Raw genomic sequence first — 21,248 nt, 5'->3', positions numbered from 1 at the left:
AAACTAAAAATGCAAATTAATCTAAGAAATGTATTAGGTAGCCATATGAAATTTTAACAGATCGAAGAGCAGATCCGGCACTTCTTATTAGTGCAAAAATTTTTTTTTGGAAAAAGTGCAGATACTGCTCTTAGCCTTTGTAGGGCAGCTGGCAAGCTAAGCTAAACCGTAGCAATGAACGTAACGGTACTTGTGCTCTAGAACGGCAGTTGTCATGGGAATTCGTAGTAAATAATAAAGGAAAACACAACGAATCAATAGCACCACTCAATATATTACCACCTCGCCGGTCGTTGACCGTGAAATATCGTTAAAAAGCTTAATTCAATTAAAGTAAAAACATGTCCCTCAGTCTCTAGCCTAGCAGTAGCAACAACCCCACTCAGTGGCCAGTGTCATACCCCCGACAGCCCTACTTGTATCTCAGTAGCTACGTTTACATGCAACCATCGGAATGACCAATCGGATCGGTGAATCCGAACGCAAAGTTTACATGGCAAGGAGTATTTTGGATGCGCGCGTTTACATGTCAGCTTCACGCGCATATAGCCTGCTTGCAGTTTTGCTCCCCGAGATGGACGTGAGAGCTTATAGCCTATGACGTTTGAGGCGTGAGATATTCCCTACTTCCAATCCTCTGCCTCTGCTTTCTTCTGTTCAAAAGCATAGGCCTAGAGTTTCGTTTCTTTTCTTTAGAATGACTAAAACGACGAAAATATAAACTAAAATTGCGTCCTCCTAACACTCACTGGCCGCTTTCACACTGCAAGTCGGTCAGCAAATGCTAACTTCATGCACGGTCATACAGAAGTATTCCAAAGCAAAAAATATAGCTGATTATCCTGTAATCTGACGGGGTAGCAAACCACCAAAACGTCTGACTGTTCGCTAGTTGTTTTGCACCTCAGATGTTGTTTAACAAGTCCCAGCAACACAAATTCAAACTTGTACGGAAATGCATTGGTCCTTGCCGTCTACCTAGCTTCCACACTGTTCTTTCAGACATCGCAAAATATCTGTCTCCACTGTAGTCTCCGAAACATAGCCTACCTGTTAATATTTGGCTTTCAGAAAACGAGACTTCATCACTGCATTTCAGTCGTTGCTTTTACCAAAGCCTACGCAGCTGCCAGTTAGCGTAGCCTATCCAACTGCCTGCAGCCTAGTAGGCTACTTCCTAAACTTCAAAGATGCTGTCAGATTTTGTTGTTTTGAAAGTGTCACGAAACTAAATAGCCTATTCTTCCGATGCCATGTTATCCGTCACTGTTCAACCCATAGACCTAAAAGAAACATATGGTTCAACCTCACGCCCTGTGCTTATGCTTACACCTAACCAAAGATCTTTCATTACTAGCTTTAACCCTCTCTGCCTACACCATGGTGGCTTTTTTGATAAGAGAAATATTGTGCCTCCTTTTCTGAACATGCGCAGAAGGGAAGAGTAGCAGAGAACGGTCCGATCCAGTGTATACATGACAACTATTTTACTACCGGACGTGTCCGTTCCACCTCTTTCAATCCGACCCAAATTTCAATCAGATCGGCGATTTTCATTCCGATTGTCTTGTTTATGTAATGGGTAGGACGGAGACGATTAGAATTGCACCTTGATTGGATCAGGTGGGTGCCACTTGGCGCTGCCCAGTTAAATATAGCCGTGTCTTCCGGTGTCTTGATTAGTGCCTTTCGTTACTTGGCTGTAGCCTACACAGGAGCTCTTTTGTTGTGCGAGTGAACCCTGGCTTGGTGCCTGTGATCCTTCACTGGAGTGTGTGTTTGTGTCCAAACTTCGCCTGACAAACTTTTTGGCTGTGGGCCCGTGTGTTTCAACAAAAACGTAAGTTCCCTGCTTTTACGTATGTGCAACCTGTCCGCACTTTAGCCATAGGCAGTTGCCCTTATGAGTCACGTTTATTTGCATTTTGTTCACAGTGGCCACCTAGAGTGAGAGGTCGTTACGAGTCAATTGCGTGTTTGTTGTGCAGTGGATGTAAGTTCATGGATTCCTTTCTCCCTCACGTTTGGTTGTTTGTTTATTGCGGAGTGCTTACGATTGGATACTGTTTTGTATTGTAGTTTTGCCTGTGAACGTATTGTAAAAGCGGGTCCACGACGTGACCGAAAACCACAATAGTTTTCCGGCTCAGCACGGCGGCCTGCGTTTCTCCAGGTTGGTAACGTATGCTACTTTAGCTTCTCGCCCTGTTCATTGATCATAGCCAATAGTAGACCATTGCAGCTGGGAGTAATTTAATCAGTTCGCTGGCAAACAGCTTTAGTCTGCTATGTCTGTATTTTTATGACATTATGGCCATGTTTTTCTTGCAGGAGAACCATCATCCGCTGCCTTAGCCACTGTTTTTCCTGTGCTTTGATTTTAGTAGCTTTTGTGTGAGCGTGTGGCTTAGCCACCTTGTTGCCTAGAGGGGCTGTCCTTACTGTTCAATGTTTGTATGTCTATTGTATGTGCTATTTATTTAGGCCATTGGGTCAGTGCAATATTCTGGGAGGGGGGGACAATAATCTTGTGTGGCCATTGGCTTGCTGAGAGTGATTTCCACCGATTTGTGTGTGGCTGATGTGCTGTTTATCGAGTGTTTGCTTACTCGTCATTTCTGAAGTTTACCGTGTGCTATTCATCCAAACACCTTTTGCTGTGACCTTTATTGCCCTCCACCGTGAATTTGTTGCCCTGAAGGCCTACTGTCTGTCGTATTGTGTATGTTGTTTAAAATACAATAAACATTGTCTTTATTTTTGATAATACTCCAGTCCCTCTCTCTCTCCATTTTTATTTCTCTTTATTGGGAAAGCCTGCTGGTCATCTTGGGGGTTAACATCCAAATTCAGGTTTAAACCCGTAATTTACTCAACACTCCCCCCTAGGGGTTACATTTGGCGTAGTCGGGGCAGGATTGATTGGGACTGGTGTAAGAATCATTTTTGTGTATGTCGTGTATGCGTGTTTGCTTGTTTTTGTTTTGAGTGTGAAGGTGGTACAGGAAAAACAGTGGTTGAGGATTGTGCATGGACAGTAACACTGCTGCAAGTGAAGTAATTTGTATCTAAAAACAAACAAATTAATAATACTAATAATCACAACCTTTTTTTTTCTTCCCTCTCTGGTCTTGCCCTGTTTACAATGTCTCAGGAATTGGAGGAACAGGTCGGGCAGCTAACGGAGCAGCTTAGGCAGTTGCAAGCTGACAATGAAAGGCTACGACAGGGAAATTTAGCACCTACTCGGGAGGTAGAACAGGGATTAAGGTATGTTTATGTCCCTCGAGAACGTAAATACCCTAGGTTTGCTGGTAGTTCGGAGGCCCCTCCAGTAGAAGAATGGATTGAGGAGGTCCGTCGATGTTTACAGGTTAGGCACATGTCCACTAGCGAGCAAGCACATTTTGTATATGATCTCTTGGACGGGGAAGCAAAGTTAGAAATTAAACTTCGCCCAAATGCAGAACGAGCTGAGCCGGAACAGATTTTCTCCATTTTGACCGAGACTTTTGGTTGTAGCCATTCCTATATTGACGCTCAACAGAAATTTTTCCAATGCCGCCAACGGGAGGGAGAAACGTTGCGTGAATTTTCACACTCACTAATGTCGTTGATGGAGGTTGTTAAACGTAAACATAAAAATGCCATTGCTAAACCTGACTCTGTCCTCCGTGACCAGTTCGTGGAAAATGTTAGGGATAAAATGCTGCGCAGAGAGTTAAGACAATATATCCGCCTTAATCCTGAGTCCTCGTTTTTGGATTTGCGTCGTGAGGCATTTCGATGGGCTGAGGATGGAGAGGGGGCCCGTCCTGTTCGTGCAAGGGCTTTTTCGTGTGATGCTAGTCCAGGGTTAGCGGGAGAATGGCAGGCAGAAGCCCAGGCCGTGGTAGCAACACCAAAAGATGATCTGACTGAGCTTAAAGACTGCCTACGCAGGCAACAGGCCCAATTGGATACCATCCTCCAACATTTGTCCTCTGGCCCTGGGCCATCTAATTTATCGAATAGGCCAGCTAATTCTCAGAGGCGATTCCGTTTTGACGCAGATGGCCGACCTATTTGTTTACGGTGTGAACAGGTAGGCCACATGGCGAGAGACTGCCAGGTTGGTTCACGACAGGCGTCACGTAGTGGGTTTATGTCCAGGCCGGCGGTAGGGAATGGGCGGGGTGGCTCCGTTAGTGGGCAGCAGGGAAACTAGCACCCTCTAGTGCATGGAGTCAAGCACTAGAAGGGGGTTTGATCGGCTCAAATTCATTTAGATCTACTTTGCCATGCCCTTCTACATTGATAGGCGAGTGTCCTGTGGCAGATGTTCGAATGGGAGGTGTCACTGTTACCTGCCTTATAGATACTGGTTCTATGGTATCCACCATCACAGAGTCGTTTTTTAATAAGCACTTCCGCGTCCTGGGGCATGACCGGTTACGTTCCTGTGGTTGGCTACAGTTAAAAGCGGCCAACGGGTTAGACATTCCATACCGAGGGTACTTTGAGTTGGATGTAGAAGTCTTGGGAAGAGTGCTTCCTTCTGTAGGTGTCTTGGTGGTTCAAGACCCACTGGGCTCTGCACCCAAAGCGAAGAAGGAGTCTGTCCCAGGGTTGATTGGGATGAATGTCCTCCGTTGTTGCCTGCGGGAATTCTTCTGCCAAGACGGTACCCGTCTATTTACTTCTACCACACAGACAGTCCCAACTGTTTGGGAACATGCTTTATTAGCGTGCCAACGCCTCGAGGACCTCTCCACTTCCGGTGTTCTGGGCAGGGTTTTGACTGCTCCTGGGTCTTCCACCTGTGTCCCAGCTGGCTCTTTAAAGCTTGTGCCCGCTACCTGTAGACAGGGACTCGGCCCATCGATTTCTTCTGTGCTTTTGGAACCAGTAGGGACAGGGTGGCAGTTGCCACCAGACTTACTTATTCCAACCTCGCTGCTTCCTGTCAGAGATGGCACCGTGGACGTGCCGGTGGTGAACGTGGGTACTGAAGATCGGTGGGTAAAACCTCGCACCCTGTTGGGGGAAATACACCTGATTGCAGCATGTTCTGCTAGTAAGTCCTTCTGCTTTCAGGAAGAAAATGACGTTCAAGGCCCCATCGCACTTATCCGATCAGTGGAGGTTACTACAGCACCCTTAGTTGAGTTTGCAGACCTTTCTTGGCCTAATCTGACTGAACCTGAGCAAGGCGAAGCCAAGTCTCTACTTCAAAAGTATAGTGACACGTTTAGCTGCAGTGAAGGGCCTTTGGGTTGTACCGATTTACTGGAGCATGAGATTCCGTTGATTGATGATACACCAGTGCGGCAACGCTATAGGCGACTTCCACCATCCCAGTACGATGTAGTGAAGACGCACATCCAAGAATTGCTAGAGCAGGGAGTTGTGAAACAGAGTTGTAGTCCTTACTCCTCGCCCATCGTAGTTGTGGAAAAGAAAGATGGATCCATTCGCCTTTGTGTCGATTACCGACAATTAAACGCAAAGACTAGGAAAGATGCTTTTCCTCTGCCGAGGATTGAGGAGTCTTTGGATGCCCTCACAGGCGCATCTCTCTTTTCCACGCTTGATCTAGCGAGCGGTTATAATCAGGTGTCAGTTGCTGAGAAGGACCGCGCTAAGACCGCCTTTTGCACGCCGTTTGGTCTATTTGAGTTCCAAAGAATGCCTTTCGGATTATGTAATGCGCCTGGGACTTTTCAGCGATTAATGGAAAGAATATTCGGTGATCAGCGTTTTCACTCCCTCCTCCTGTACTTGGATGATGTGGTGGTCTTCTCATCCACGTTCAAACAACACCTAGAACGCCTGGAGTTGGTGTTTAGTCGTCTGCGCGATCACGGACTCAAGCTCAAATTAAAAAAATGCCACTTTTTTCAGCCTGAAGTAAAGTTCCTGGGTCATGTTGTCTCAGCTTCTGGGGTCTCTACAGACCCTGATAAGGTCAAGGCAGTCAGAGAGTGGGACACTCCATCTACAGTGACAGAGTTAAGATCATTTTTGGGCTTTGCATCATACTATCGGCGTTTTGTGGAGGGGTTTGCGAGGTATGCAGCCCCTCTTCATAAATTGGTCGCCAAACTGCAGCCAAACCCTAAGAGGAGTAGGACAGGCAGTAACACCAACCTGCGGGACCACTGGGATTGGGGCTGCGATCAAGCTTTTAAAACTCTAAAACAGAAACTGATAAGCGCACCCGTATTGAGCTATGCTGACTTCAGCAAACCGTTTGTGCTTGAAGTAGATGCGAGTGGGCTTGGGCTTGGCGCAGTTCTATCCCAGGGACTGGATGGGGGGCAGCGTCGTCCAGTCGCTTATGCAAGTAGAGGCTTGCGCCCGACTGAGCGAAATATGAATAATTATTCAGCCATGAAACTTGAACTGTTAGCGCTCAAGTGGGCAGTAACAGACAAGTTTCGAGATTATCTGCTTGGCACCAAATTTACTGTCCTGACTGATAACAACCCACTTTGCTACTTACGAACAGCTAAATTAGGTGCCGTCGAACAACGCTGGGCTGCGCAACTAGCTCTCTTCGACTTCACCATCGAATATCGTCCTGGTGCATGTAATAAGAACGCGGATGCCTTATCGCGTCTGCCAAAGCCGCCAGTTCCAGCATCCATGGAAGAGGTAGCTTCAGGTATCTCTGTACCAGTTGAGATCAAGAGTGTAGTCGCGTCTCCATCGATTGATGTGCAGGCCATAGATGCTTGTCCAACGAGGACCAGGGCCAACCTCCAACTTTTGCAGGCCGAGGATCCTGTCCTAAAGGCCTTCCTAGTATATTGGAAGAGGGGTAGTCCCCCTACAGCCTTGGAAAGGGCTCATGAGTCTCCTGCGGTCGTAGAGCTTGTTCGTCAATGGGCAGATTTAGTTGTTCGTGAAGGCGTCTTGTACCGGAAAACGCATGCCCCTGGTAGCACTACGGAAGTCTTGCAGTTATTACTGCCTCAGAGCCTGATGGCAGAGGTGCTCACGGCTCTGCACGACAGCCACGGCCACCAGGGGGCAGAACGCACAACTAGCCTTGTTCGTCAACGTTGTTATTGGCCTTTAATGCGTAAAGACGTTGATCGTTGGTGTCGCGAATGTCGGCGGTGTATGGTAGCCAAGGCAACCCAGCCAAAATTGAGGACCTTTATGGGTAGCCTATTGGCGTCGAGGCCCCTGGAAATAGTAGCCATTGACTTTTCCACATTAGAGAAATCCAGTGATGGAAAGGAGAATCTTTTGGTCGTCACAGATGTGTTCTCCAAATTCGCACAAGCATATCCTACAGTAGATCAGAAGTCGGCAACAGTAGCTCGAGTCTTGACGGAACAGTGGTTTTACACTTATGGCGTCCCGCAACGCATCCATACAGATCAGGGGCGTAACTTTGAAGGTGAGCTTTTTCAACATCTGTGCAGAGTCTATGGAATCCGTAAATCCCGTTCTAGTCCTTACCACCCAGAGGGTAATGGGCAGTGCGAGAGATTTAATCGCACCCTGCACGACTTGCTCCGCACTTTACCCCCTGATAAGAAGAAGCGGTGGCCCTACCATCTGCCAAAAGTCCTGTTTGCTTATAACACCACAGCCCACCAGTCTACGGGGTTTTCCCCGTATGAACTGATGTTTGGACGTAAACCCACCCTTCCGCTTGATTCCTTGTTGGGTATAAGTGACCATCCCTCAGACTTGACCACTGTGGAGTGGGTCCGAGAACACCAGGAACACCTTTCGGCAATCTATAGCCAGGCCCGAACCCAGTTAGAGGCAGCAGCTCAACAACGAGCCAAGAACCAGTCGGTCCCCTTGCCCATCTTGCCTCCGGGTACATTAGTGTACCGCCGCAGTCACCCGCATGGCCGCCATAAGATCAGTGACCGCTGGGAAAATGTGGTGTATGAGATTGTTGGGTGTCTTGATGAGGTTGGCACACTTTATAGCATTAAGCCGAGAGGTCAGTCAGGTCCCGCAAAGAACATCAACCGAAAGGAACTGCGTCCCCTCCCAACTGATCCAGACCCACCCCATCTCTTGTCTGTGGTTGAAATGCCTAGTGTAAGCCCGGCGGGCTCCGCAGTAGATGATGTCTATGACCTTATGGGTGACTTTAATGGCAGTATGGATGATGATGATGGCTCGGGGGTATTAGTGGCTTTTGATACCCCTCCAGTAAGTGGACTAACACCACTTACCCCTTCTGATCTCTCGGTGCAGCAGCCAGTTGCTCTAGAACAGACGGGCCCGAACACACCAGTACAGAGTCCGACAGTGACCCTTCCCGCTAGTAGACTAACACCATCTACTACTTCCGACGTTACAACGCAGCAGCCAGTCGTTCTAGACCAGCTGGGCCCTACCACCTCTGAACAGAGTCCAACAGCTGATTCTTTAGATTCTGAGGTTGAGTCATTAACATCTGGCAATAGTTTGGCTCTAAGAAAATCTGTTAGAAGAAATGCAGGGCACCACTCTAATCCCCATAACCTTCCTTGTACGACTGTTGGGCAACCCTTGGTGGCTCCTGCAGAGGGCGATCTGACTATCCACTCACATAGTGCTGTGTTCAGGCCATGGGTTTGACCCTTGTCCTAGTCACCGGGACGGTGACATTCAAGGAGGGGTGAATGTAATGGGTAGGACGGAGACGATTAGAATTGCACCTTGATTGGATCAGGTGGGTGCCACTTGGCGCTGCCCAGTTAAATATAGCCGTGTCTTCCGGTGTCTTGATTAGTGCCTTTCGTTACTTGGCTGTAGCCTACACAGGAGCTCTTTTGTTGTGCGAGTGAACCCTGGCTTGGTGCCTGTGATCCTTCACTGGAGTGTGTGTTTGTGTCCAAACTTCGCCTGACAAACTTTTTGGCTGTGGGCCCGTGTGTTTCAACAAAAACGTAAGTTCCCTGCTTTTACGTATGTGCAACCTGTCCGCACTTTAGCCATAGGCAGTTGCCCTTATGAGTCACGTTTATTTGCATTTTGTTCACAGTGGCCACCTAGAGTGAGAGGTCGTTACGAGTCAATTGCGTGTTTGTTGTGCAGTGGATGTAAGTTCATGGATTCCTTTCTCCCTCACGTTTGGTTGTTTGTTTATTGCGGAGTGCTTACGATTGGATACTGTTTTGTATTGTAGTTTTGCCTGTGAACGTATTGTAAAAGCGGGTCCACGACGTGACCGAAAACCACAATAGTTTTCCGGCTCAGCACGGCGGCCTGCGTTTCTCCAGGTTGGTAACGTATGCTACTTTAGCTTCTCGCCCTGTTCATTGATCATAGCCAATAGTAGACCATTGCAGCTGGGAGTAATTTAATCAGTTCGCTGGCAAACAGCTTTAGTCTGCTATGTCTGTATTTTTATGACATTATGGCCATGTTTTTCTTGCAGGAGAACCATCATCCGCTGCCTTAGCCACTGTTTTTCCTGTGCTTTGATTTTAGTAGCTTTTGTGTGAGCGTGTGGCTTAGCCACCTTGTTGCCTAGAGGGGCTGTCCTTACTGTTCAATGTTTGTATGTCTATTGTATGTGCTATTTATTTAGGCCATTGGGTCAGTGCAATATTCTGGGAGGGGGGGACAATAATCTTGTGTGGCCATTGGCTTGCTGAGAGTGATTTCCACCGATTTGTGTGTGGCTGATGTGCTGTTTATCGAGTGTTTGCTTACTCGTCATTTCTGAAGTTTACCGTGTGCTATTCATCCAAACACCTTTTGCTGTGACCTTTATTGCCCTCCACCGTGAATTTGTTGCCCTGAAGGCCTACTGTCTGTCGTATTGTGTATGTTGTTTAAAATACAATAAACATTGTCTTTATTTTTGATAATACTCCAGTCCCTCTCTCTCTCCATTTTTATTTCTCTTTATTGGGAAAGCCTGCTGGTCATCTTGGGGGTTAACATCCAAATTCAGGTTTAAACCCGTAATTTACTCAACACTCCCCCCTAGGGGTTACATTTACATGAAGGAATTTCAACCCGATTGGGCCTGAATCGGATTAGAAAGGGTGCATGTAAACGTAGCTACTGAGTCTCCAGTTAAATAACTAAATTGTTTTCCTGTATTTTTGGCCTCATATTTGAATTTTAATGTAGTGTAGTTGACTCACAGGCTCAGATGTAAAGTTTGTTCGTTAGATCATTCCAAGATAGGGATGTAACGGTATGAAAATTTAACCCCACGGTTATAGTGACCAAAATTATCACGGTTTTCGGTATTATCGCGGTTTTAGAAATTGTGTGTGTGATGGGTGTAGACAGTAGGGATGTAACGGTATGAAAATTTAACCCCACGGTTATAGTGACCAAAATTATCACGGTTTTCGGTATTATCGCGGTTTTAGAAATTGTGTGTGTGATGGGTGTAGACAGGCTGAACGATTTTAGTTTTAAAAAGTGTGACAGTGTTTATTACATTGAAAATATAGGCAAATCCTTATTGCCTTCAGCAGGATACCGATCATTCACAGCAGTGGCAATCCTAGTCTCTGCTCTACCCTCCACACACACAGAAAATGGCTTGTCTTGTTTCTATTGCATATTTTGAATTCATAAACTTTATATATTTTGCTAATAGTTTATAATATGTTAGGATCTGCATAATTACTTATAGCTAAAAATATTCAGTAATTTGAATACTTCATATTGATTATTAAACTATTACACTTGTCTTTAATGACTTTAATGTTGTGTAGGTCTAATTGAGAGCCTGTCACTTTAAGAGGTATGTGAAGTAGCTAATTATATTAACCTTCATTCGGTTTTAGGAAAGTAGTCACGCATAGTTCAAGGATATCCGTTTTCATTGAATAAAATGAATGTTCAAAAAATTAACAAGTCAAAGAAAATATTGCTGGGATCATAGAAAAGATAAGTGTCTTGCAATGTTAACTTCTATGATTTTGGTGAGCACTACCCAGATAGCAAAGGAGAGTTGAATCAACGTTGATTGCTGGTCAGATCGGTCGGTTTCCGTCAGACGACCGGAATTCAACGGTGAATCAACGATAAGAATGGTTGATTTCTCAACCGTCGTAGAGCGTCGAAAGCATTTCGTTGAATCAACATTGTTTTTTCAACGTCATTCAACGTTATTAGAAAGACGTTGAAAAAGAGTTGAATTATAGTTGTAACTTCAACACGTGGATGATAAACAAAGTCCTAGCAGAGACGATTTATAAACAACCTTTGGTTCAAGTCTGCACAAGCGATGACAACGGATTCTGGCAACTGAATCAGTGGACCTAAAGTGTATAATGCACGCACACCACCTGTTTTTCAAGATCTATAGTTTATCTCGGCTTCACCGAGAGGGCTACCCTCGATGAACATCCGAGAATAATTTAAGGTTGAATGAATGAATAAAGAGGCATTGCATCAAAACGGGAAATCAAATTCAAACATCAAATTCACACATTGAATGATCAAAGAATAACCCAATGTCTGCTTCACTGTCAGGAATGTCAACTTGCTATAGCCTACCTATTTGCACAGCCTACTTCTGTAGCTGACTGAATCAAAATATATAATTGAAAAGATGGGGATGATTACATATTTTCAAATGGATTTTAAATGAATGCCATTACACTATTCATAAATGCATTAAGAGAATGTGATATATACGAGAAAAACTAGGCCAAGATAGAGGGGACAGGGGGAAAAAATAGCACGCGACAGGTTGTAGATGGAAGAGCACCATGCATTGCAAAAATAAACTAAGTTGTAGTGTTTGAGGCAAGAAAAATGGACTCAATGAGTTTCTTGATAACATTTTATTGCATATACTCTTAACAAATCTCAGCAAAACCTTTAGTTAAATAACACAATTCTTCAAGGCCATAGAGTGTCCATCCTTTTGAAGACTTCTGACTAGAAACAAACCTCAGTGAAAGGTTACAAGAGAATATTCAGTATAAGTGTACCCATTAAAGCCCACCAAAGTTCACATATTTAAGTTCACCATTTAAGCCCGTATGTGTTCCAAAATAAGCCCACAATCACATTTATTTACACAAATATAGAAATGTATTTTTCTTCAGGTAGTAAACACATATTATTCAGTAACATGTTATACATAATTCTTTTTTTTTTTTTTTTACTTGCATTTCATGTTTGGCTTGTAATAATGGACCACCACAAACATTAGACTAAACACAGGACGGCAGTAAAAAGCTATCAAACCACACAAATGTCATTATTCCTCTTGAAACACATGAAATGGGCTTAAATGGAACACACTGACTACCAGGGATATTAAGTTAATATGCTCTCACTAAATGAAACAAATGTATACAGAACTGCCTGTAACCTATGCTTTTAAAATTTGCCATCATAGTTATTCCTCTTTTACCAAACTTTACTGAATTAACTACCTTAATTACTAAATTCAGGAATTCTTATTCAAAGTTAGTTTACGCTAGCTGGAAAAAGGACATTTTTTGAAAATGTTTCATCCGTCCAAAACCTTTAGTCTTTTAATTTAAAGATTTATGTAAAATCAATCAGAAAACATTTAATGTGTATACTCAACATTTTTAATCCTTAAGCAGTGTATCTATCAGGAGGGCTACATGTATTGACTAATGATAAGCTCACTACTCTGACTAACATAACTCATATTTCCATATGAATATATAAAACCAAAATAGTAAAAAATGACAAAGAACTACCTGGTTATACAGGAAAAAAAAGAAGAAATCAATAATCTCCCAATGTACATACTATGAATGTACTCACTAAGCCAGTGGTTGAAAGTAGTTGAAAAGAGGGGTATCTGACGGAAGTTTTGAAGCGACTTTATCTGAGCCTCCTTGAGACTGCACGTAAGCGTGCTTCATTTAATATTGACAAATGTGATTGACTGAAATTGTGTAATTGGACAAAATAATGAATAGCATTCGACAGACCCCTCTTAAACACAAAAAAAAACAAAAAACAATTGACTTCAAAGTTGCACATGGGTTTAAATGGTGCCTGGTCTTAGTGTTATGCTTACCTTAATACACAGAATACCTTCACTTTAGCATGAATAGATACATATTTCAGTACTACATATGTTTGGATCTTATCCAAATAACACTTCATTTTAAAAGTAAAATAAATAAATAAATAAATAAAAATATTATTATTATTATTATTATTATTATACACATTTATGACAACTGCCATCGTAGGACCACTCAGCTAAATACAGAGTTAAGGCTTTATGTAGCTTCGATATGTCTAGATAGCCTAGATATGTCTAAAGCCTACCTTACACTGACTAGATTTGGGACAGATTCTTGAAAGGTTGTAGTCTTTTGAGGAAAGCTTGAATGAGGGGCATTAGTTAAAAGACTATAATCTTTTAAGAGTCTTTCCCAAATCTTGTCAGTGTAAGGTAGGCTTAACTTGCTTTGCAGGATACGCCACAGGTGAACTGAAAATAAACTAAAAGTCTAGTTCTTGCCCATCATACAATTCTTCAACATTTTTAACTAAGCCTAGAATTGTGCAAATTGAAGTCTCTCCGCTGGCAAACATGGGGTCAGCAACAAAAACATGGCATCTAGCATACAATTTCTGAGCACCACAGGACCCGTATAAATCATAAATTGTCCTTTGTGGTCTAATACCAGACCTTTGACACCTGTGTCTTGCACCAAATCACCAAGGTACTCAAAATGCCTCCCGGCTTGCTCATTCCTGAGAACAATCCTACCATGGGTTTTTGGTGTAGTCACTTCTAAAATGTGGGAGGCCATCAAAGTTTAACTGTAATTTAATATTTTGCAGGGCGCTTGATCATGTTAGGCTCTCTAATTTCTTTTTTTATGGAGTTTGCCAGGCCAAAATGAAAGTATTCTCCATTACAATTTTTCTTAGTGCACCAAATCACCAAGGTACTCAAATACAGTTTGTGCATACTGTCGAACAATGTCCTGCTCTGTGTTCATCAGTTGCGCAATTTTGAAGAAATGCAAGCACCCAGAAACGCTTCTCGATTCCCCTTATAAAAAATATTATTCCTAGCCTGCTCAAACTTTGTAGAGCGAAAGACAGACATGTTCCTCGTTATGATTGCACCATTAAAAGATGGAACTCCATGGCCATTAGTTTAAATGTAGTTACCAGGAGATATAATTTGTGGCCGCTTCTCAAATGCTTCTCGGTCCTCATCATAAAGGTTTGGACTGTATTTGCGATTAGGCCTGACATAGTCTATGGGCTAGGAGGGGTCCACAAGCACAAGAGAAACTGCTATGAGAGCATCTCCATCCTCACAAAGGGCACACTTGCTGGCAATCTGTGATCTCATAAACTCTGTAGCTGCTCTGCAGGTTTAAATGAATGCCATATCTACCATGACATCATGCTAAATACAATATTGGATGGATTACGCAACATGGTTTCAAATATCTCTCTATAGGATTTTTTTTTCAGGATTAGGAATTGGGGGTTGTTGAATAAGAATTAGGATTCCGCCAGTCTGGCGGAAGGTGGTTTAAAACAGACTTCTGGAGCCGCCAGTGGTCATAGGAGCCAGGCCAATAACACCTCCAGCTTTCCCCTGCCTTCTCCAGCCAGCTGCATGGCACTACGGCAGTGCCTTTGTCCATGAACTCGACCACCTTCCACATCTGTGCCATCTGATAATAAGGTGAAGGAATGAAACACTTGAAATAGAACAATAGTTCTGATGTGTTTTGAGTGTTTGAAAAATAACCCTTGGAAATATATATCCAAAATGTTCTATATTACAATTATCTATCTATCTGTCTTGATCTACACACCAAAGTCACTATTGGTGTATATGTTGCAAGTGATTACTATGTTAAGTGATAGGAGAACTGCATGTAACTAATCATAATTAACTACCTAAGCCTAATTATCTTCAAAGGCTTGCCGGGCTCGAGGCACATGCCCCCTCCCCAGAGTTACCTTCATAAAAGACAAAAACAAGGAAAGGAAAAAAAAGCACTTCGCAGGAAGAGTAGACGACGCTACTCAGCTGAAGCACTCCAACTACTCATTCACAGCATTTTGTCAAGACGGATATGTAGATAGATAGATAGATAGATTTTTTTTTATAGGCTATATGGTTTTTTTTTTGTTTGTTTTAAGGATTTTTTTCAGGATTAGGAATTGGGGGTTGTTGATTAGGAATTAGGATTGGTGAAGAAGAGGGATGGCAGCAAAACAGTCTTGGTCTGGCAAAAGCACACATTTTCTCTGAACATCCTCAAGGTGCCCAACTTCTAGCCTGTCTTTTAGTGTGTGGACCTGAAAACAGCCTATGTGAGCGGATGGGCAGGGATAAGTGAATGTGAATCTCTGTCGCTAAACGTTCTGTACACAATAAAAACTGAACCAGATGATTTCACAATGTTTTGGACCAGTGCAATGTCCTGTCCTATCGCTACACAGTTGTCCCCAGTCTTTGTTGACAGACAGAAGTCTTTTGTTACTGCCTTTCTGTATTGTTTGCCATTGCTGTATTGCTGAGGCAATGGACCATCCTGGTGTGAGTCAAACAAAAGGGGCTGCGCACTCGGAGGTGGAGTCAAGGCATCAGGCACCTCTGACAGTCTCTTGACCACCTGTTGTAATGGCTGATGAGGCTTTCTCAAAATTTTTTCCAAGATAATTTTCATAGGGAAACGCAGATACACGGTCAAGGGCACCAAATTGTCGGTATACATCAGTTAGTTGTATCACCTGATGCATAGTAAAAAGAATTTCCCCTTCACCATATGTGACCATTCAAAGCGAAATCAGTCGTTTTGTGCACGTTATTTTGAGAAAATCAACAATAACAAACTTCCGGGTTAAAATGTTGAATTTCACATTTTCGCATAATTCGACTGTATACAGTCAACAGTTTCATATTGTGAACGCATTTCACGGAAAAACATACATATTGACTGTTAAACCTGGCGAAGATTCAACACATTTGCTGTCATTCCCGTTGTGCACGCGCCGCTTAAAAAGGTGATTTCTCCTCTTCTGGCATATCGTGACAGGGGAACCATGTCAACTTTGGATGCGGTTATCTTAGCGATAGTTTGTGTAATACCCTCGATATACATATCGGAAAGCTTAGTTTATGTCCGTTCACGTGAGCACAATTTATAATTTAGTAAATTTTACCGAAACGACTGGTTCCGCTTTACAGGGTCACATATAAGTCACCAAAGTTTTTTAGAAATGCTGTCAGTAATCTATTTGCAAAATCAATCATGGGTGCAGAGAGGTTGGGGCTGAGTAATAAAAACACAACCACGGAGAACAACAACAAGTTTTCAAATCTCTCTCTTGGGAGAATGCGTTTCTCGTGGCTTTCGGGCAAATTCAGTGGGAATATGGGGACGGAGAGCAGTCAGTTTTGCGGATATTGCTGTGATCACTCTAGATGGCTGTCTAGTGGCGAGATTTTTCCCCTTCATCCAGAACAGAATAAGTTTTCTAGTTACCCCCAAACAGCACAGGTGCATGTAATCGATTGAAAACTGTGTTACCATCAGGACAATAGAGCTCGACAGTCCCGCCCACAGCCTTGTCCAGAAGTAAGAATCCAATACAATTTCTCCATTGACAACTGGAGAATAAGCCATAAAATCGTAACCGTTCATGGTAGACTTAAAACCAGCTACGGTGTGACCAAGCGATTATACCTGCTCATATAGATGTCAAAAGTTAATGAGGCATCAACCTTGTTTTGAGAGAGAAAAAAAAAATATTCACGATTTAACGAGAGACTACTACACTACCCAACATAACGTGTAAAACTGGTTAAAGCAGAGCCTTTGATTGTCTGACATCAATGCAAAGTCTTCATCAGTCCTAAGCCTGGCATTCATCTCAGGGTATGTCATTTTATTTTGCCACACACCTACTTGATGGCATTTGTCGCACCCAGAGTAGCCATTATGGGACTTTGTCTGTTTTATGTAAGCCTGTGCTGAAGCATCACAGATAAAAGAACACACCATCACCTTCAGAGTTTCACCTCTGTAGGTCAGTCCATCCTTCAGTAACTGGGTGAGGTCATCTACAAATGACTTCAGGTAATCGTGCACATTAGACGGTTTTGCGTTTTTTCTCTTTTTTGTCTTACAACAGGGTAAGGTTAATATTAAAACTATTTAGCTTTTTGGCCAATGATAACACAGTTGGTAGGGGAAAAAAATATGTATTCTCCCCGAAAACGACTGCTGTGCTTCCGGGAACCTGTTTCTGGAGTGCCGCTGAAACCGAGCAAAGGATGCGTGCAACGTAAACTTTAGGACCAGAGCTACAAATACAGTCCAAACCTTTATGATGAGGACCGAGAAGCATTTGAGATGTGGCCACAAATTATATCTCCTGGTAACTACATTTAAACTAATGGCCATGCAGTTCAATCTTTTCATGGTCCAATAACGAGAACATGTCTGTCTTTCGCCCTACAACGTTTGAGCAGGCTAGGAATAACATTTTTTATAACTGCAACAAGATTGATTCCAAAAGTCCAACTTTTAAAAATGGGTAAACCATCGATGTTAAATTGCAACTTAATTGTCTGAAGGCAACTAGGCTGGTGAATTGAATTCAATATGGACAAAATTCCCTTTGCCAATCCAAAATGGTGATATTCACCCCCACCTAATGCTTCCACAGCTATTCTCCTTTGAGTGCCAAGGAGTGTCCTAGCATCTCTAGGCAGCTCTGGGTGGTATACTGTCAATATTGACAGAAGAGCAGTAACTGCAACAAGATTGATTCCAAAAGTCGATGACCATTGCATAAGTTTGTCTTGTAGACTCATCTCCCCAGGCTCACTTTCATCAGAGCTGGATGACACACTAAAATCTACGCTGCCTGTACTGTCACTGACATAGTGGGAATGAGTTGATTTCCTGTTAACATGATTTTCCTTAAACTTTAAACTTTTTTTCCGTATAGTTTCCGGTTCTGTATCTATATTAGATGTTGCACAGTCAGTGTCCGTTGTTTTTTTTTTTCAGGCGTTGCAAAGCCCCCGACCCCCCACATAGGATTGTGTCTGCTTAGTCAGTATGCGCTGTCTTGCCACCTTGGCCACATCACAAGGTGTGTGGAAATAGTGGATTAATGCATTGAAGCCTTTCTTAATTGTTCTGCTGTTGTGAGATTTGGAAGCAATGCACCACCGTGCGGTCGACTTTAACTGCTAACGTTACCGTTTGCTAGTAGTTTGCTAGCCTCAGTTATCGCCACGTTACTCCTTTCAGGTCTTCAAGGCAAATCAAATCTAATCTTGAAGCTACTAATTAAACTAATCCTACTACTTATTTTAAACTTAGCTTATCTACAATATATGTAACTAAACTAAATGTCTTTTATGCAGGGTAACAGCCAGTGGGAAAAGGTTTGACTGACACTGGAACCTCTGACAATCTTTTTACTACCTGCTGTAGCCCTGACCTCCCGAGACATTTTAGAAATTGCTCCACTCATCTCCTGAATTGTTTCGTATTCTCTATTTTTACTGTAATACATGTCATCACTGAAGATTACTTAAAATAGTGTTAAAATATCGTCACCCCCCTTAGCTGACAGTCATGAGTACCTTGGTGATTTGGTGCAAGACTTGAAATGGCTGTTAGTCATAGCTTGGCCCAGCATCCTTCTTGTAATTATCTCGGCCGTGTAGCCGCCAACGAGGGCAAAGAAAGACGCCTAACACAGACATATAGGGGTTAGTTGATTAGCTTGTTTCACAATCAATCTAAGGATATCAGAAGATATTGCCTGCCGAAAAGAGATTGTCTCTGCCTGGTCAAACCCTTCCTGTTTTTTTGCTGCATAGCGATGCAAGACAGACCAGTCAGTCACAAATACCGCTCGTCAAATGGTTGATGCTTTCTCAGTCAGTAGGCCTACCTTTCGTTTGGTTTCATAACTCCTCTATGGTCAGACAATGTTTGTCTGGTACTTTGCTGTCAGGAGGGCTGTTTAATAGCCAAAAGGTAGCCTATATTTGTGCTACAGATTTCAAATACTATCTCAAGCCAATAGCTTAACGGTGGTTTCCAACGGCGTTTGGAAAACATGACAAACCATGTGTCGCTTTCAACTTTCATTGATTGAAAATAGGCCTAATGCTACAATTTTTCAAAACACCTTTCAATATTCAATACACTGTAATGCAGTGCATATTATAATAAAACATAAAACGGATGAAAATATAATTGTACCCAGCACTTTTCTAACCACACTTAAGTTTATCGTTGTTGTCCCCGGCACTTATAAAAAGAAACTGACGCCCTTGATCATGCATTCATCTCCAGTAGTTGATTACTGCAATGGGCTTTTCCATTTGGTGTCTCTGGGCTGAGTCCTCATCTGCTTCGTTGGCTTCATGTTCTGAGGGCTTTTCTGTGAAAAGAGAAACATACAATCAGTAACCTTGTGTTTTACCATTTACAGTTCAATGGAAACTATGCCGGTTTGGCAGTTTCTTCGCCAGTTTTGCTTTTTGTTTACGCTTGTTTTACACTTGCAGGTTTCTCTACAGAGCTTCCTCTACAACTTCAGCCTGTATATTTTATAACATTTCTCAAACCGGTCAGTCTGCCTGTTCATGAGCATGATCGCGAGCCTGGAGACTTTCTGTTTGACCCGGCATTGACACTTGCTCAAGTCGTTCGCTGTGCCACCATTATTTCACGCAACGTTTCAAAGACCATCATTTAAATGAACTCTGTAGGCCTATAGAATTAGACTATGAAAATGTTAAGCAGAATATGTCACTAGTTAATCAACATTCACAAAGAAACCTATTTTGAGAATTAAGGCTGTGTTTGCTCTAACTTTATACAAAAGATTGTGATTGGTCAACTCGCTCAGTGTGTTCAACCCGAAATAAGTCAAATAACCATTCCAACTACTCCGAAGTTGATCATTTAAGGCAAATTAGGCAAAACAAAAAACTTGCATAGTTCACCTTGAAGATCAGAAAGGTATATGACTCACCTTAAGATCTGAGCAACAGCTGGTTTCCTATTGTTCAGCAGGCAAGCTATAGAATATCTGATGGGGAACAGGGTAAGAACAATAAAATCCTTACAAAAGGCAATTGTTTATTTAAAAAAAAAAAAAAATGTTTATTTAACTACATGACCAGATTTATTACCATTAATAATAATAATGAAAATTGCATTTTGTGTAGTTCCAATACCATGGTTATAATCTTTATCTCCGTAAAAGTCTTTGCTCATCACTCATCTCACTCATTAAATTGCTATTATTTAAAATAAGATTCTTGTAGTGTCTGATCATGTTCTTACCTACATCTCCATACAGCTTAAGAACCTGCCATTGCTTAATGAACTCTTGACCCAAGGCAGTCCTTCACTGAAGCCGCACATGGTAGAATCGTCTAGTAGGGGTCAGAGTACAGCTGCAGAACCTGCCATTGCTTGATGAACTCTTGACCCAAGGCAGTCCTTCACTGAAGCCGCACGAGGTAGAATCGTCTAGTAGAGGTCAGAGTGCAGCTGCAGATACCACAGAAATGTATTTGATGTCATTAGATTAAAAGGTCTCTGGAATCCAGGGCTACTGCTGGGGCTAGTTCATACAGTATTTCTTAGATCTTTCACTACAGTGTGCATTCAACGGCAATTTCAAATCGAAAGTGTGGGTGTGTTTCGGTTTTCAACAAAAAGCAAATAGTAAGGACCTTGATAGGCACCATGCCATGACAAAGTGAGTTGATCAGTTATTTTCCTTATTTTTTGTAATGCCTTCGGACAATATGAGAGACATGAATAGCAATATATCGCAGAATCGAATCGCAATACTTGTTGTATCGCAATATGTTTAGAATCGCAATAATATCGAATTGTGGCCCAAATATCGCAATAGTATCGAATTGTCATTCTTTTGCCAATTCCCACCCCTAATAGTTAGACAACTTATGGCAAGACTCAGCCAAACACATACACACACACGAATGACTATACCACCTCTAAAACCTCTAGAGTTGAGGACCAAATGCACTAACACATCAAACAGTCCATCATAACAGCATACCTCACGCGTCTCTCACACTGTCTTTCTATCTATCTTTCTTTGCAAAACTCATCTAATGAATATGAGTTACAAAACAAACCAACCAGGAAATTTCAAGTACACCTACAAGAATGATGACAGACAGGAAGATGCCCGTTTGGACCCAGAGATTCCATACAACGTGTAAGTACTCATACAAGTTCATGTGTGCCATTATTTAAAGGTTGCTGTGAGCTAATTATATC

At 42.6% G+C, this 21,248-nt stretch overlaps 2 long non-coding RNA genes across 2 annotated transcripts; both read left to right on the top strand.

Annotated features, from left to right (window-relative positions):
- Window positions 1-1,595: 1,595 nt before the first annotated feature.
- On the top strand, window positions 1,596-2,655 carry LOC134097882 (uncharacterized). The gene is made up of 4 exons (XR_009940958.1): window positions 1,596-1,840; window positions 1,936-1,993; window positions 2,080-2,173; window positions 2,332-2,655. It is a non-coding gene; the product is annotated as an uncharacterized LOC134097882 (long non-coding RNA).
- Window positions 2,656-8,551: 5,896 nt separating this feature from the next.
- On the top strand, window positions 8,552-9,703 carry LOC134097881 (uncharacterized). The gene is made up of 4 exons (XR_009940957.1): window positions 8,552-8,888; window positions 8,984-9,041; window positions 9,128-9,221; window positions 9,380-9,703. It is a non-coding gene; the product is annotated as an uncharacterized LOC134097881 (long non-coding RNA).
- The last annotated feature ends 11,545 nt before the right edge of the window (window positions 9,704-21,248 follow it).

This window comes from Sardina pilchardus, chromosome 12 (assembly GCF_963854185.1).
Source record: "Sardina pilchardus chromosome 12, fSarPil1.1, whole genome shotgun sequence".
NCBI classification, from domain to species: Eukaryota; Metazoa; Chordata; class Actinopteri; order Clupeiformes; family Clupeidae; genus Sardina; species Sardina pilchardus.
This window is presented reverse-complemented; position numbering and strand designations above follow the sequence as displayed.